This window comes from Camellia sinensis, chromosome 15, assembly GCF_055761805.1.
Source record: "Camellia sinensis isolate YWXY chromosome 15, ASM5576180v1, whole genome shotgun sequence".
Classification (NCBI taxonomy): Eukaryota; Viridiplantae; Streptophyta; class Magnoliopsida; order Ericales; family Theaceae; genus Camellia; species Camellia sinensis.
In genome coordinates, this window is record NC_138975.1 from 101,625,773 (window position 1) to 101,641,513 (window position 15,741).

The 15,741-nt window shown below is 31.6% G+C and overlaps 1 pseudogene; it reads right to left on the reverse strand.

The window, feature by feature from the left end:
• Positions 1 to 1,075: 1,075 nt before the first annotated feature.
• LOC114267856 (uncharacterized) lies at positions 1,076 to 4,121 on the reverse strand (annotated as a pseudogene).
• Between the last annotated feature and the right edge of the window lie 11,620 nt (positions 4,122 to 15,741).

Genomic DNA, 15,741 nt, shown 5'->3' on the forward strand with positions numbered 1-15,741 from the left:
TTAGCCAGAAAAGCACTCCTCCCACTTTTCCAAGGACCATAATGAAATTTCTCCCAACTCAAAGGGGTCAAATTACAATTTCAGAAACTTCAGGGGTTGAAATATAATTTACCACAACTTCAAGGTCTAAATTGCAATTTCAGAAACTTCAAAGGTTGAAATGCAATTTACCACAACTTCGGAAGCTAAATTACAATTTCAGAAACTTTGCTGATGCAATGATGACGTCACAGTGACATCAGCCTTCTTCTTCAAATTCCTTCGCCAAACTGAAGTTTCTGGTAAAATTCTGACGAATCTTTGACAAGCTCTAAGGCACTCGTTTTAGTTCCGATTTTTACGAATTTTATATCGTCGGAATCATTTCGAAGAGACGCACCTCTTGGTGTGCTAAAAAGTTGATTTTGAGCAACTTCAAAATTTGATAATTTTTTAAAACTACACCATTTTTCACCAACCAAGGCTCTGATACCACTTGCTAGGATTAAGGCACACTCAGAAATTAATCACACACACAGAAAGGAGACACAAGAGATTTATGTGATTCAGCAATAGTCTACGTCCATGGAGAGATATTTCTCACTATAGAGTTATCCAAGAAGGAGATTACAACTCACACCTCACAACCATCTATAGAATTCACTCTCATACACACAGATTATACACTCTGTGTTGCCTATCTCTTCTCTTCCTCTCAGCCTCTATATATATATATATATAGGAAACAAAGTCAAGGAAGGAGAGTTATTGGGTTGGCTGCCACTTGCAATCTTCCCTCCTACTTCTTGACTTTGAGAGACACCCTTTAATAACTCCTCTATGTGCAGGGCCGGCCCTGAGATTTAGGGGGGCCAAGGCGACCTTCGGAAATGGGGCCTTTCTTACATTGAAAAAAAAAAAGTTGATGGATAAATGGATAAAAAAACTATTTGCACATATAATCATTAAAATTATAAACAAAAATTTACTTTCATATATTAAGATAGGAATCAATCATTACAAATACTCAAAAAACTAAAAATCTGGTTTTGTTGCTTTATAGTTTAGCAATATCCAGTTACAATTGAACCAACTATCACATAAACATTACTCTTCTCACATTTTTAGCTGCAAAATCACTAATGAAGCTTGCATAATCGAAATTATCCACCATATCCTTTTCAATGGATAACAAAGCTAACCCATTCAATCTTTCTTGTGACATAGTTGACCGAAGGTAAGATTTGATTAACTTCAACTTTGAAAAACTTCTTTCTCCAGAGGCCACTGTAACAGGTATAGTCAACAAAATTCTATACACAATCCATGCATTTGGGAAACAACCATCCATTGTTTTCAAATAATTTAATACTTCAATTGGCCTTTTGATTCCTTCCGGTAAAACTTATTTCAAGACATTCAATTCTGAAAATAGATCTCTCCCATCAATATCAGAAAGTTTATCGTGTTTCAGAAAATCTTCAAGATTAACACAATAAGTCTTCAAACATTCCTTGTTGGTAGAACTCAACTTTTTCAAATCAAACAAAAATCCAAAATTTTCCTCATATACTTGAAATTGTTCAAACCTACTCTTAAGTGAAGAAAGAGCTTGATCAATTATATACATAAAGTAATTAACTCTAAAAGATTCTTCAGCAGTCTGTGTCACCTCTTCACTAACATTCTCATCAAATTGCTTCTTTCTACGAATGACACGCTTTTCACGAAATACTGGATCAATTTCCATTAGAGTAGCAACTTCTTTTGCCTCAATCATGGCATCCAAAAATCCAATTTCTCTATACTTTTCAAGAAAGGTAATGAGTCCTTTTAACTGAATTATAGCAACATCAATATGCATGTCTTCCCTTTGAAATATTTTGCTAATTGAGTTAACTGCAAACAATAAATTGTGCCAAATAATCATGCCAAGAAAAAATTCAAAGTTCTCAATGTCATATGTTGCTAAAGACTCAGCTTCACTCTTTGTATTGTGGGGTTCACCAAGATTTGCCAAATGATTTAAAGCATCTCTTATTTGTGGAGCTTGATATCTTATTGCTTTAACACTTTCAACGCCACTTTCCCACCTTGTTTGTGACAATGGCTTCAATGTGAGACCTTCCACATGATCTTTGAAAACTTTCCACCACTTTGTAGAAGATGAAAACAATAAATATATACTTTGTAACACTCCTAAAAAAGAGATAGCTTTGGGACAAGAGTTAGCCATATCACAAAGTGCAAGATTAAGACTATGACAACCACATGGTGTGTAGAATGCTCTAGGATTTATTTCAAGTACCCTTTTCTGTACACCTTTGTGTTTCCCTTTCATGTTAGAGCCATTATCATATCCTTGCCCTCTTATATCACCAATATCAAGTTGGAGTGTGCACAATACCTCTTTAAGTACATTAAAAAGACCCAATCCCGATGTGTCATCCACCTTTAAAAATTCTAAAAAGAACTCTTCCACCTTTACTTGATTAGTTGAAACATCCACACATCTTATTACAAGAGACATTTGTTCTTCATGACTAACATCTGGAGTACAATTAAGAATAACTGAAAAATATTTCGCTTCTTTGATTCTTTTCACAATTGTACTTTTGATCTCACCCGCTAACATCTGTATCAATTCATTTTGGATTTTGTGACCAAGATAATGGTAATGAATTTCATTCCTTTCAATGCGATGAAGGTGGTCTTGCATTACCGAATCAAATTGAGCAATCATTTCAATTAAACTCAAAAAGTTTCCATTTCTTTCTTGATAAATCTTCTCATTGTCTCCACGAAACGCCAAATTATTTTTAGCAAGAGTTCTCACAACAGCAATTATCCTTAGTAACACCTTTTTCCAATGTTCTCTCTCCCTATTGATTTGTTCTTGAACACCTTTATCAATTGTTTCATTCTTTTGCAATCTTTTTTCCAATTCAATCCATTTGCTCATACAAGTCATGTGTTCATTGCTAGTTTCATGACTTCTAAGCCTGTGACCTAGATTTTTCCAATCTTTAAATCCATTAGTAGCCAACTGAGTCTTGTTCCCATCTTCCTTAAATAACTTACAACAAAAGCAAAATACTTTGTTTGAAGCATCTGGATATACTAGCCATTTCCTATATTCCTTCTCTTCATTTGGTAAATTTCGAATGTAATGTGTAGAGGAGAAATGCCTGTCCTTGTCATCTCTAGGAAAATTGACAACATCACTTCTTATAAAACCTCTTTCATCTAATAAATCTCTGAAATTCTCATCAATCTTGTCCCAATTACTTGGGTCATTAATATTTAAAGGTCCATATTCAACATTAAAATCTTCACTTTCAGTAGCTTTCTCATTCACCAAATCTTCATTGTCATTCTCATTCAAACATTCAATAGGCTCTTCAACACCCAAATCTTCATTATCATTCTCATTACATTGATTAAGTTCTTCAATTACCAAATCTTCATCAACCAAACATGAACTTTCTATTTGTTTCTTGTTACCAAAAAAATTCTTCAAGCGCTCTCGATTGAGATTGAATAAAATTTTCTAATTTTTGCTTCTTTTTCCTTTTTTCACATCCAAAAATATACTTCCTAGGAGGCATGATGACTACTCTATATAATCACAAATCCACACAAATTCACAATCATTGATCTCTGCAAATAATATATTTTCAGAATTAGAACACAACAAAAATTATAGACTTTCATCAAAAATCTAGGGCAACAAAAATAAATGTGATATAGGGCAAGAAAAATCTTCATCAACCAAACATGAATTAGAACACAACAAAAATAAAATTATAGGGCAAGAAATTAAGAGGAAACATTAGAGGAAACATTAGGGCAACAAATTAGGGCAAAAACTTCCTCTATTTAAATGTGATATATATATATATATATATATATAGAGAGAGAGAGAGAGACTCACGATTTTGATGCCCAATGCAAGAAGACTCACGGTTTCGTCAAATATGGAGGAGACAGAACAGAGATGTGTTTCATTTCATTCTTATCAGGTGCTTGCTGTGCTGCTGTGTTTCGTTTTTCTCAAAATGACAAATGTGTTTCGTCAAAATCAAATTGTAAAGACCCATGTGAATTCTTCTTCCAGGTGGGTATATCTTGGTTGGGCCCATGTTCATAATGATTAATGTAGCCAACTGATTTTGTTATGGGCCTCTATTATAAACATTATTGGGCCTCTATTATGATATATATATATATATATATATATTTTTTGGGCCTATATTCAATTGGGTTTATAACATTTGGATTTTTTTTTTTTTTATATCTAAAACAAAAAATCAAATTTTGGGGCCCTATTTTCAGCCCAAATCTGGGGCCCCAAGGCGCAGGCCTCTTGGGCCTTCCCTCAGGGCCAGGCCTGTCTATGTGGGATAGAGCTAACACTTCTCTCTAGCTTATATCAGATTGGAGGTTGTTGTTGAGTCTTCGTGGGCTCATTATAGATTCCCCATTGATGATTTGAACCGTTCAATGTGCAGAGGTCGCCGAGTATGTTGTCCTTGCAAACAATCACATTCATTGAATATTGATAGATACTTGATCGAATCACATTTGTGTCAACGGTAACTATAATTTTAAAAATAAATTGTTGATACAAATATAATTTGATTAAGTAGCTATCAATATCCAATTAATGTGATTTTTTGCAGGGATGAAGTACTCGACGAGTTTTACATATTAAACGGTTTGGATTATTGATGTGGACTCCATAGTGGGCCCACAAAAACCCAACATTACCCTCCAATTGGAAGCCCAACCGGAGAGAATCCTCTCCCGATAAGAAGATTAGTGAGCTATTGTTTTTTGGAATGGAATTGCACACTACCCTCCGTCCCATTTTGTTGGTCCACCTTTACAATTTAGTTGGTTCTAAAATATTTATTCATTTTTTATTTTGAGATATTAAATTTTATTAGATTTTTAAAATTGCCCACTATAAATTATTATAAACACATTTTTAAATTCAAATAGAACGGCAATGGTGGGACAAAAAAATTCAAAATTTGAATGAAAATGTAATAATTGCATATCTCCTTAATAAGTTGAATTTTTCATAATGGACAAACAAATTGGGACGAAGGGGGTATTATTATTTGCATTTTTACATTATTATGTCATAATTTGGATATTGATATTTTGTTTAGGACGTATTACACCAACAGTCTTTATAATTTGAAGTTTGTATCACTTTGCTCCCTGACCTTTTAATTGTGATACATTTGACCATAAATTTTGAATCTTGTTCTAAATAAAGACAATTGAAGACATTGTTACTCTATTTGAACGGTAAAGCCGTCATACAACTTATTTTGTATTGGTTAATTTATATATTGTTTGAAATATAATGACATTTTTTTTAATAAATAACGTTAAAAAAATTTTAATTATAAAGTTCTATTTAGTCTGATTCTTAGAATTTATTTTCAGAAAAATTTTCTAGGTAACTAAAAATTAAATTAGTGAAAAAAATTTAAAACACATCATTTTTATATAATTTTATCTTTTGGATGGTAGAAATAATTTTTTTAAATAATTTTTATTGATATTTGTTTTCATTAAATTAGTTTTTATTTTTGTAAAAGTCAAATATGGCGATAACTTTGACATCATTATTAAACCAATCTATTAAATCAAAAAATTCAAAACTAAAAATATTCATATATTAGACGTGTTGATTATACAGCCTAATAACCATTTATTACATAATAATCATCCAAAAATATCTGTTAACAACAAATACAACTATCTATTACATGATAATCATCCAAAAATATCTATTAACAACAAATACAACCATCTATTACATGATAACTATCCAAAAATATCAACAAAAATATCCACCCATAACATGATCATATCCAAACACATACTAAAAATTAATTTGATAAAAAAATAAAAATGCAAAAGATTTATTATTTTTATATAATTTTACCTTTGGTGAGTAGAAACAATTTTTTTAAATTTAAATATAATTTTTTGACATTTATTTTTATCAAACTAGTTTATATTTTATCAAATTGACGACTTTGCCTTTGAAATAGAGCAACAATATATTCAATTGTCCTTATTTGAAACAAGATTCAAAATTCAGAATCAAATGTATCACAATTGAAAGGTCAAAAACCAAAATAACACAAGCTCTAAACTACAGAGACCGTTAGTATAATTCGTCATTTTGTTTAATACTTCCCATATATTGCTTTCCATGGGTCCCTATCAACGTCACATGGAAAATTCCATTCATACATAAAATTTCGCAAAAATGATATAGCGACGTCATTCGTGTAAATATGTTTATCTTTATGAATTTTTTATTTTAAAATGAAATGTACACATTAATCCACAACATTATATATGAAAATTCTATATGAATCTATTGTTTATATATTATTACTCATGTTAAATTATTCTGGCTTATTCTATTGTTTGAGGGGTTTATCTCATCTACTTATTTTGTACTTGCACTAAATTTTATGCTTCAAATAGATGGGGGAAGTCATTGATTTCAATATATTTTGGAAGTGAAAACTGAGGGGCAAAGTGGTCCAAAGAAATGTGTATTTTAGGTACATCAAAGACCTTATCTTGGGGTGAGAAGAAACTTCTCACATACAAGACTCGAATGATTAATCTTTCAATAAGGTACAAGTTTGCCAACAGAAGTAACCCAATTTGATTTAGTGATGTGCCTGTTACCAATCAACAAAAATTTCTCCAATTGTAAGCTTTATTTGCACTAGTGGAGTAATATTGGAAAATTTTAACATTTTTAAAAGTGGCATGTCAAATTATAACTATTGTAACATTTTCAAAATTTGACATTTTAGCCCTATATAGTCTACGAACTTTGGTATTGCTATTTTGATAATGACCAATGAAGCTACTCTTACAAGATCTTTTGGGAAAAAACCGTAAAAGCATCTTCACTTTGTAGTGGAGATGCCATTTTTAAAATTTATCAAAAACAAACTCAACTCCTAAGCTTTTTAATGGAATATTATCCCCATTGCTAAAATTTTACAGATGCACTTTCTCTCTATTTGTGATAGCGTTCACATATGATATTTTTATTTGGTATGAATGAAGCACAGACACGGACACGTGACACGACACGGACACGCCGACACGCAAATTTTCAAAAAATGGGGGACACGACACGCTGGTGACACGTTTAATATATATAATTAATTTTATTTATTATATGTCATAAAATTATTTTTAAAAAATTAAAAAAATATTGAAATAACATAAAATTGCATTCCATCAATACATAACATGTCATTCGAAGCTACCAACCATCATTTGTTACAAAATGCATGAAAATCAAACCACAAAATATAAAATTATCCAATGTACCAACAACTATCATCTATTACAAAATCCGTAAATATCAGAAAATGTGAATTACAAATGTGAATTATCCAATGTAGTAGCCATTGTTTCAGAATTACAAATTTGTTCCTATAATAAAATTAATAAACACACATTATTATTAAAATTAACAAAACTAATAAAATATATATATATATATATATTCTGAAATAAGACATATTAACAGAACTAATTAATAAATATATATATATATATATTCTGAAATAAGACATATAGAGGGGAAAAAATATAAAATGAAAATAGAAAAAAAAAGACGCGAAAAAACAAAATAAAAAACAAAAATATACTCAGAGAGAGAGAGACAGAGAGAGAGAGGAGACGTCGACAGACAGAGAGAGAGAGAGAAACATCGACTGACGAACGAAGACCAGAAGAAGAAGGAAGAAGACCGAAGCCGAGGAAGGAAGAAGAAGGTGTACCTTACGAACGACGAGCGACGGTCGAGGAGCGACGAGCGACGAGCAACAACGAGCGATGACGAGTGACGGACGAGCGACCAGGTTCTCTTTCTCCTCTGTTATCTTCGCCTTTTCTCTTTCTCTTTTTGTTTTCTGCTCAGCTCTTTGATCGATTTAGGGCAAACAGAAGTTATTTTTATTTTTTTACAGATTGACCCCAAAAATATTTTGTAAATTCTGAAATTGACCCTAAAAATGTTTTGTAAATTCTGAAATTGACCCCGTGCGTGTCCCGAAAGTGTCCATAACGTGTCCTGGACGTGTCCGGCTTCAAAAAAAATAAAAAAGAAATCGGACACTCTCTAGTGCGTGTCGGACACGTGTCCATCGCGTGTCCGACGCGTGTCCGTGTCCGACACTGGTACGGAGCCCTCGGAGAGGTGTCCGTGCTTCATAGTTTGGTATTATGTTAGATAAATAGAAGAAATGAGATTTGCACAATTAGATTAGCATTTTTTTCTTTTCTTTTTTTCTTTTTTTAAGTCCCCCTCCTTGTAAAATTTTATTGCCAAAAGGACATGTGGTGAAGTTTTGATGCATTGTGAGGACGGCGTACGTTTCTTTTACCCAAAATACCTCTACTGCTTAATTTCATTTTTTGTTTTTTAAGTTTGCAATTCCATAAGTTTTGTTATATTATTTTGTTTGTGATAGAATTAATATTTTTAAAATCATTTCAAAATCTATGAAACAATATTTATGTTGATGATGAAATTATGAAGAAAACAAACATTTCATTTTCATAGATAACGTTAATATAGTAAAATTTTAATATGTTAACATTAGCTTGGACAGTGAAATTTCACCACTATACTATCACCACCATAATGACCACCACTTTCTCATTTGCATATCAATTTTTTAATGATTTTACATATAAAAACAAATAAACAAGAATCAGAATTGATAATAATATTTATAAATAATAAAAAAAAATCAACTTGCCTAAGGTTCGTTTGGGAAGTGGATTGGCTTTTTAGTTTTTTGACTTTTTTGACTATTTTAGCCTGGGACTAAAAAGCTTGGTTTGGGAAGGATTTTTGGCTTTTTTGACTTTTTTGTGAGAGAAAAAATGTAATGATTATGGGTTGAATGTGATGTTTTGTCTTATTTGGCTAAAAAACCTATTTAAAAATTTGGGTAATTTAAAAATTTGGTCCAAAAATAAATTTGCAAAGACTAAGTGATTTAAGACAGATGACAATAAATGAATACACAAAAAATAAAAGAAAAGGAAATAAGAGCTTGACACAAGGATTTATAGTGGTTTGGCTCACCGGCCTACGTCCACTCCTCAAGACACCTTCTTGAGAATTTCTTCACTATGAATAGATGCACCACCAAGCTTCACCTAGCTTGCGGATTTTTACAAGGACTTACTTCAATTTGTTGAGGACCTCTCAACTAAATGCCTCACTTTACAAGTGTGTCACTCAGAAAATAATGAATATGAATAAGAGGTACAATTATCCTCTTTTACAAATATTCTGTAACGCCCCGACCCTTTACACGTCATCGATATTGTCCGCTTTGGGTCACGCCCGCACGGATTTGTTCTTCCCAGTGGGTCACCCATCTTAGAACTACTCCAACCTAAGCGCGCTTAACTGGAGAGTTCTAATAGGGATTTCACCACTTGGGAAAAGGCCTCGATGCTATATAAGGGTCTAGGTTTTTACTTTTATAGCCCAGGAACTCCCCCTCCATTCCTGATGTGGGATACCGGGGCCTTACATATTCTCTCACAAAAGATAGATATGAAAGTGTAAGCTCTCAAGTAATTTAAGACTCACTCAGTTATGAAAATGGAAGTACAAAATAGAGTATATTAAAAGCTCTTGATTGCTCTTGAATGCTTTAGGCTTGTTGTGTTCAAGAAGTGTATTGAATGAACAAGAAGAGCTTCGTCATTATAGCATTAATGGCTTCACTATTAGAAAGAGAGAGAGGTTTTGAAATTCCTAGCCGTTGCAGCAGATCAAGCATGATATCTTCCAACTGTTGTTTGATCAGAGTATGGTAAATTGCAGACTGTGGACAGGTCTTGGAAAGGGAAGGATCATTAAATGCATATGCTTTTTATTTAATGCTCTTCTTCATAGATCAACTTCTTAGAGAGGATATGGTTCCAGATGATCTATTCAGAGGTCAAAAAAGATGACATAATATGCATAGAATTCTGAAAAAGTGACTGAGAAATGATCTGCAGCAGTCTGGATCTGATTTGGCAAGTAGGATTTTTAAACCCAGATATTATGGGTGTCAACCCCTACAACTTGGGTGTCGACCCTTAGCTCTTTTTCTCTTTTCTAAGTTAAGTTCTAGGTGACTCTGGTGTCGACCCTTACTAATCTTGGTGTCAACCCTTGCTACTGGATTGCACACTGAAATTTGGTATCGACCCTTGCTGCTTTTGGTGTCAACCCTTATTGCTGGATTGTATTCTGAATTTTAGTGTCGACCCTTGTGGTCTTGGTGTCGACCCTTGCAACTGGAACACTTAGGCATTTGAGTTTTACTCTGATGTCTATCCTTGCTATCTTGGTGTCGACCCTTAATCCTGTTTTAAGCATGTATAGAGATTTACAATCAAGTTTTGATCCTCATGTTTTGAAGGCCCAAATACCATTGAAAAATAATACTTTAGAATCATGTAACTTCTAAAACCATGAAGCATAATTATTATACATTTATTTTGAAAACTTTAAGTAACAAAATAAGTTCAAAATATTTGTTCATGATCAAAATCAATAGAAATTTAAAGATGAATAACCTTGGGGCTAACAATGTACTAAAGGCACATGGTATTTGTATACTTATTTGCATACAAAATCAATGGATAAATTACACCAATCTCTTTTAAGATTTGAAATATATATATATATATATATATTGAGATTCATAATTTTGATATAATTATACTAATTTTTTTTAGTAGAATTAAAAAGTTAAAAATTAATACAGATGGTTTGAAAATATAAGGATAAATAAAGAAAAATACACATTTTAATGTAAAAGATATGATAATATTTGCTTTTAATTAGTCTAGCAAATTATTAATAAAATATGAGTTAAGTGTTATGAGAATTAAAACTTAGTCAAAATCAATTTTGTAGAAATTTATATAGATGTCTAGGAATGTAAGAACAATAAATAATAAATAAAAATCAACCAAATCGATTGAATCGGACCAAATTGACTATATATAGTCTATTTTTTTAACAAGAATCGGTCTGTGCAGTTTTTAAATTTGATTTTTTTTTTATTTTCAGCTCGACGTCGGTTCAAGCACTTTGTACACCAAATTAAACCAAAACCGACCACTTCAACATATATTATATTTATAATATATATATATATATTCTAATAATATATTGATATTAATAAGTATAATAAATTATTAACCTTAATTAATTAACTTTATCATATTTATAACCTAAGTTTATAAACTTTTATTATATATAATTTTAAATCTAACTCGTTATTCTTGAAACTTTACTTTTTAAACTTTTTTTATTTTTATTTTTGTTAATCTAGGAATTAAAAAGTAATTATTAAATGGATGGATTGGATATATTTGAAATGATGGATAAATAACTAATTAAATATTTTTATATAGATTAGTAAGTATATTTAAAACGGCTTAAGTTTGAAAGACCCTACACCGATTAAGTTGCACCGATTCGAACCGTTTCAATTGGTTCGGTTCTGTGCGATTTGATAGGAGAAGTAGTTTATATCAGTGTTCAAAATAATAAAATTAATATTATCAATTTGGTGAAATTGTTTTACCTAAATACCAACCATATCAAGCCAATTAAATCACTCTAGATGTCCTCTCCCCCCCCCCCCCACCCCCCGCCCCCCCAAAAAAAAAAAACTGGTTAAATGGACTATTGACCAAAACTTTACATTATGATTGCCAAATTATAGTATTATTTTAAGTATATCATATGAGCTTAGGGAATGTCTGAGAACTAATTATTTTAGTCAAAAAAAAAAAAAAAGTATTACAAATTATCGAATTGATCTTTTTTTTTTTTTTTACACTTTTGTATAAAGCAAAAAAAAAAAATTAAAAAGTCAACTGTCAAACAAACTCTTATGTTCTGTTTAGTTCATAAATTTAAATAGATATTAAAAAATATATAAAATATAAGTTAATTATAATTATATTTTACTTATTATTTTTTTCTTTTTAAATTCAGTCCCGCTCAAGAAGTTCTAAAAGCACCACTAATGAATTGACAAGTGTAAGAAAAAAAATAAAAACAAAGGTCAAACTATCACATTAATAGTAAGATTCACATAATGTCATATCATTATTGATTACATTAATAGTGCTAACGGTTCCGATAGGTAACTCGAATTTGAAGGCTCGAATTTGGTTCGAATTCGGAGAAGAAGAAGAAGAAGAAGAGAAGGAGGAAGGAGGAGGACTGGAGGGGCATAATCACAGGGGAAGGAGGAGGCGGAGGCGGGGCCGGAGGCAACAGCGGTGGTGCTGCGACGATTGATGGTGCTGCGACGATCGGCAGTGGTGCTTAGGGGTGTGCGCGGTGCGGGTCGGTGCGGTTTGAGAGAAAAATAGAAACCGTATGGCGGGTGGCGGATTGATAAAAGTGTCACTAGAATTTGCCATTTTCCTTATCAAAAACCGGCGGTTCGGTTGGCAAATAATGGTGGATTTGCCTTGGCGGTTCGGGCGGATTGGCGGTTTATAAAAAATATAATTCAAATTACAAAACTTAAATCAAAGAGTAAAAAAAAGACGAGAGATACCGTGATGTTAAGCATCTTGCGAAGTTTTCTTCTGATGCAGCAAGTGTAGCAACAACATGATAATATGAACGACTATGCCATCAGTTCATTACAAGCATCTGTGGAAGCTACAATGATCAAATACAATACATAAAATTCCCCTTGAGCAGTAATGTAATACTATATTCTAAGGTATAGAACAACAAGCAAATTTAAGTAAAAAAGAATTTTTAGAATCTTATAAAACATGATTTAATAGCGGTGCGGGTCGGTGCGGTTTGGAAGAAAAATAGAAACCGGCGGATTGATAAAAGTGTCACTAGAATTTGCCATTTTTCTTACCAAAAACCGGCGGTTCGATTGACAAATAATAACGAATTTGCCTTGGCGGTGCGGTTCAGTGCGGTTTTGGCGGTTTCAGCGGTTTCGGCGGTATTATGCATACCCCTGCAACGATCTCCTCTCCTCCTCTCTCTTTCTCCCTCTCTCCTCCTCTTTCTCTTCTCCGCTCTTCTTCCTCTGCTCTTCTCCTGCGTTCAACGAAGAAAAAGAAGAAGAAAAGAAAGAAAGAAAAGGAAGAGAAAGAAAAGGCAGGAAAAAAAAAATCGAAATCTAAAACGACGTCATTTTGGATTTCGGGCCGAATTCGGGCCACCGAATTCAAGCTACGAGCCATTTTCCTAGTGCTAAATTAGTGATACAAAATACTTTTCTTTTAAATTTTACTCAAATGTGTGTGCAACAATGATTCATCCCACTAAAAATATCACCACTAATAGCACTAATGCATTAAAAAAGTAAAAAAAAAATAAAAAAAAATACAACTCTAAAATCAAAACATCACATCATTAATGACGAGACCCACTGCCACCTAATTAGTGGGAGCACTAATTAGTGCTCCCAAGCATCTTTCATGTGTGTGTGTTTTAAACGAAATCACTGGACTACTAGGGACGCTAAGATAAGAGTACAAATTCCAAATTTCTAGATGAGGTACTCCCTCACTCACTAGTACCAATAATGAAAAGGGCTTGTTTCGAAGAATTATTTGCATATGTCATTAGGTATTACGTAAGCAAATAGACTTTTAGGAGATTCTTCCATCCCTTACCACTCCTTTCTTTCTGCACCCAATGTTTTGCATCTCTAGGCTGGTTTATTTTTAGAGTAAAAATGGAGGAATTTATTAGTGAGGAAATTAAAAAAAAGTTATATTTGTCTAATAATTAATGAATTAATAATAGTTTATGTTTATTTTGAGAGATAGTGATAAGATGAGATGAGCTTCAAATCAAAAATCTGAAGAAGAGAGCTTCTCTTTACCTCTCCTTCCTCCTGTTGCTGCTTCTACTTAAGGATGAGCTAGGTAATGATAAGTAAATAAGTAAATTATTCTCTTAATACTAACGGATTAATTTTTAATACCAAACATTGGAACAGATTGTGAATCTAATGTCCAAGACCCATCTGACACCCCCCAACTTATAAGGGTCATGCTCCGGAGCTCTAATTAGAGCTGCAACAGTGCAACTCTAATGAGCTGTCTAACCATAAAAAAAAAAAAAAAAAAAAAAACAACAACAATGAAGTAAAAGACAAAAAAGAAGAAAGAAAAAGACAAATTAAAAATGCATTAGAAGTCTTTGTTTAGTGGTCCAAATCATTTTTGCAACTTATAAATCCATTTCCCAAACTTACAAACAAACTGAACATTAAATAAATCACATTTCTATTCTAATCTCATCTCCCCATCCATACCTCAAAACAAACGGCCTAGAGTCTTCCCCAATACTCTCTTTTTTTCATTGCTTCCTGTCAAAGTCCAATTGTCCTGCCTCATTCAATGCCTTTTGTCCTTATCTCTCTTCTATTTCTATCCTACATTAATTCAACTTTATGCTTCAAGTGGATGAAGAAATCAGTGTAAGAAATTTAGCGAATGAATATAAAGGACTTGTTTGATTTGTGTCTCTTAAAAAAATTTAGAAAAAATTTTTTTATAAATAAATTTTTAAAAGTAATCAAATCAAATAAATTTTTTCAAAACTTGTTTGGTTTACAAATTTTCCAAACAAATCTCTCTCTCATACGCATCAAATCAATCACTTTTTTCAAAACTCTCTCTCAAAATAATTTGTCAAAACATCTTTTGAAAAAAAAACCAAACCAAACAAATTTTTATACTTTTTATCTCAAAACAAGTTTCGCAAATACAAACCAAACTAGGCAAAAATTTCTTACTGTAAAAAAAAGGACTTCACACTAATTTTAGAGATCAATTTTTTTATTTTTAAAAATAAAAATTTTGTTATAAAAGATATTTAAAAATTAATTTCTATCGTCGTAAAAATAATCGCTTAAAGATCGTCTCAAAAAGTTAAAAATAAGACTTTTAGCTATAAAATTTTGAAAATATTACTAACAAATATACTTTTAGAAAAAAATAATTTGGTCTCAAAATGGTTTACGTTTTGAGACAAAAAATTTAATCTAAAAAGATAATAATTCATTACTAATATCTAATTTTTGTTACTAAAAATATAATAACCATACTTTTTGTAACAAAAATATTTGATTTCTAAAAATTTATTTTATCCCAAAATTTTAATCTCTAAAATCTTAATTTTTTTATAGCGTTATGCAGTGAATTTCACTGCAAATAAAAATGTTCATATAATGATCGCAACACTTTCCAATTTTCATATCAAATTTCTTATTGTTTTAAATATAAAACAAGAAAAAAAATTAAGTGATATAAATTTCTTATTGATAAATAATTTTAAAAAAATCATTTTTCTTTAAAAATCATGAAATTAATTTGGGATAGGCATATTTACCAATAATTCCCATCTCACAAACAAGGACTTCAATTAGTCCCAAATTTTTTTTATTGATCTATTAAGTCCAATTAATGGAAAGTTTTTTTTCCATGTGGTCCTATTTTTTATTTTGATAGTGTTTTGATGGACAGCTATACCCTTTTATTAATGTGACAAGTATGATGTGATACTCTAATATGACAGGTATTAATGTGACATTTCAACGATGAGATGCTCTAAAAAAAATTAAAAACTCACTTTTTCTAAATGTGACAACGTGGCGGGTATGATGTGACACT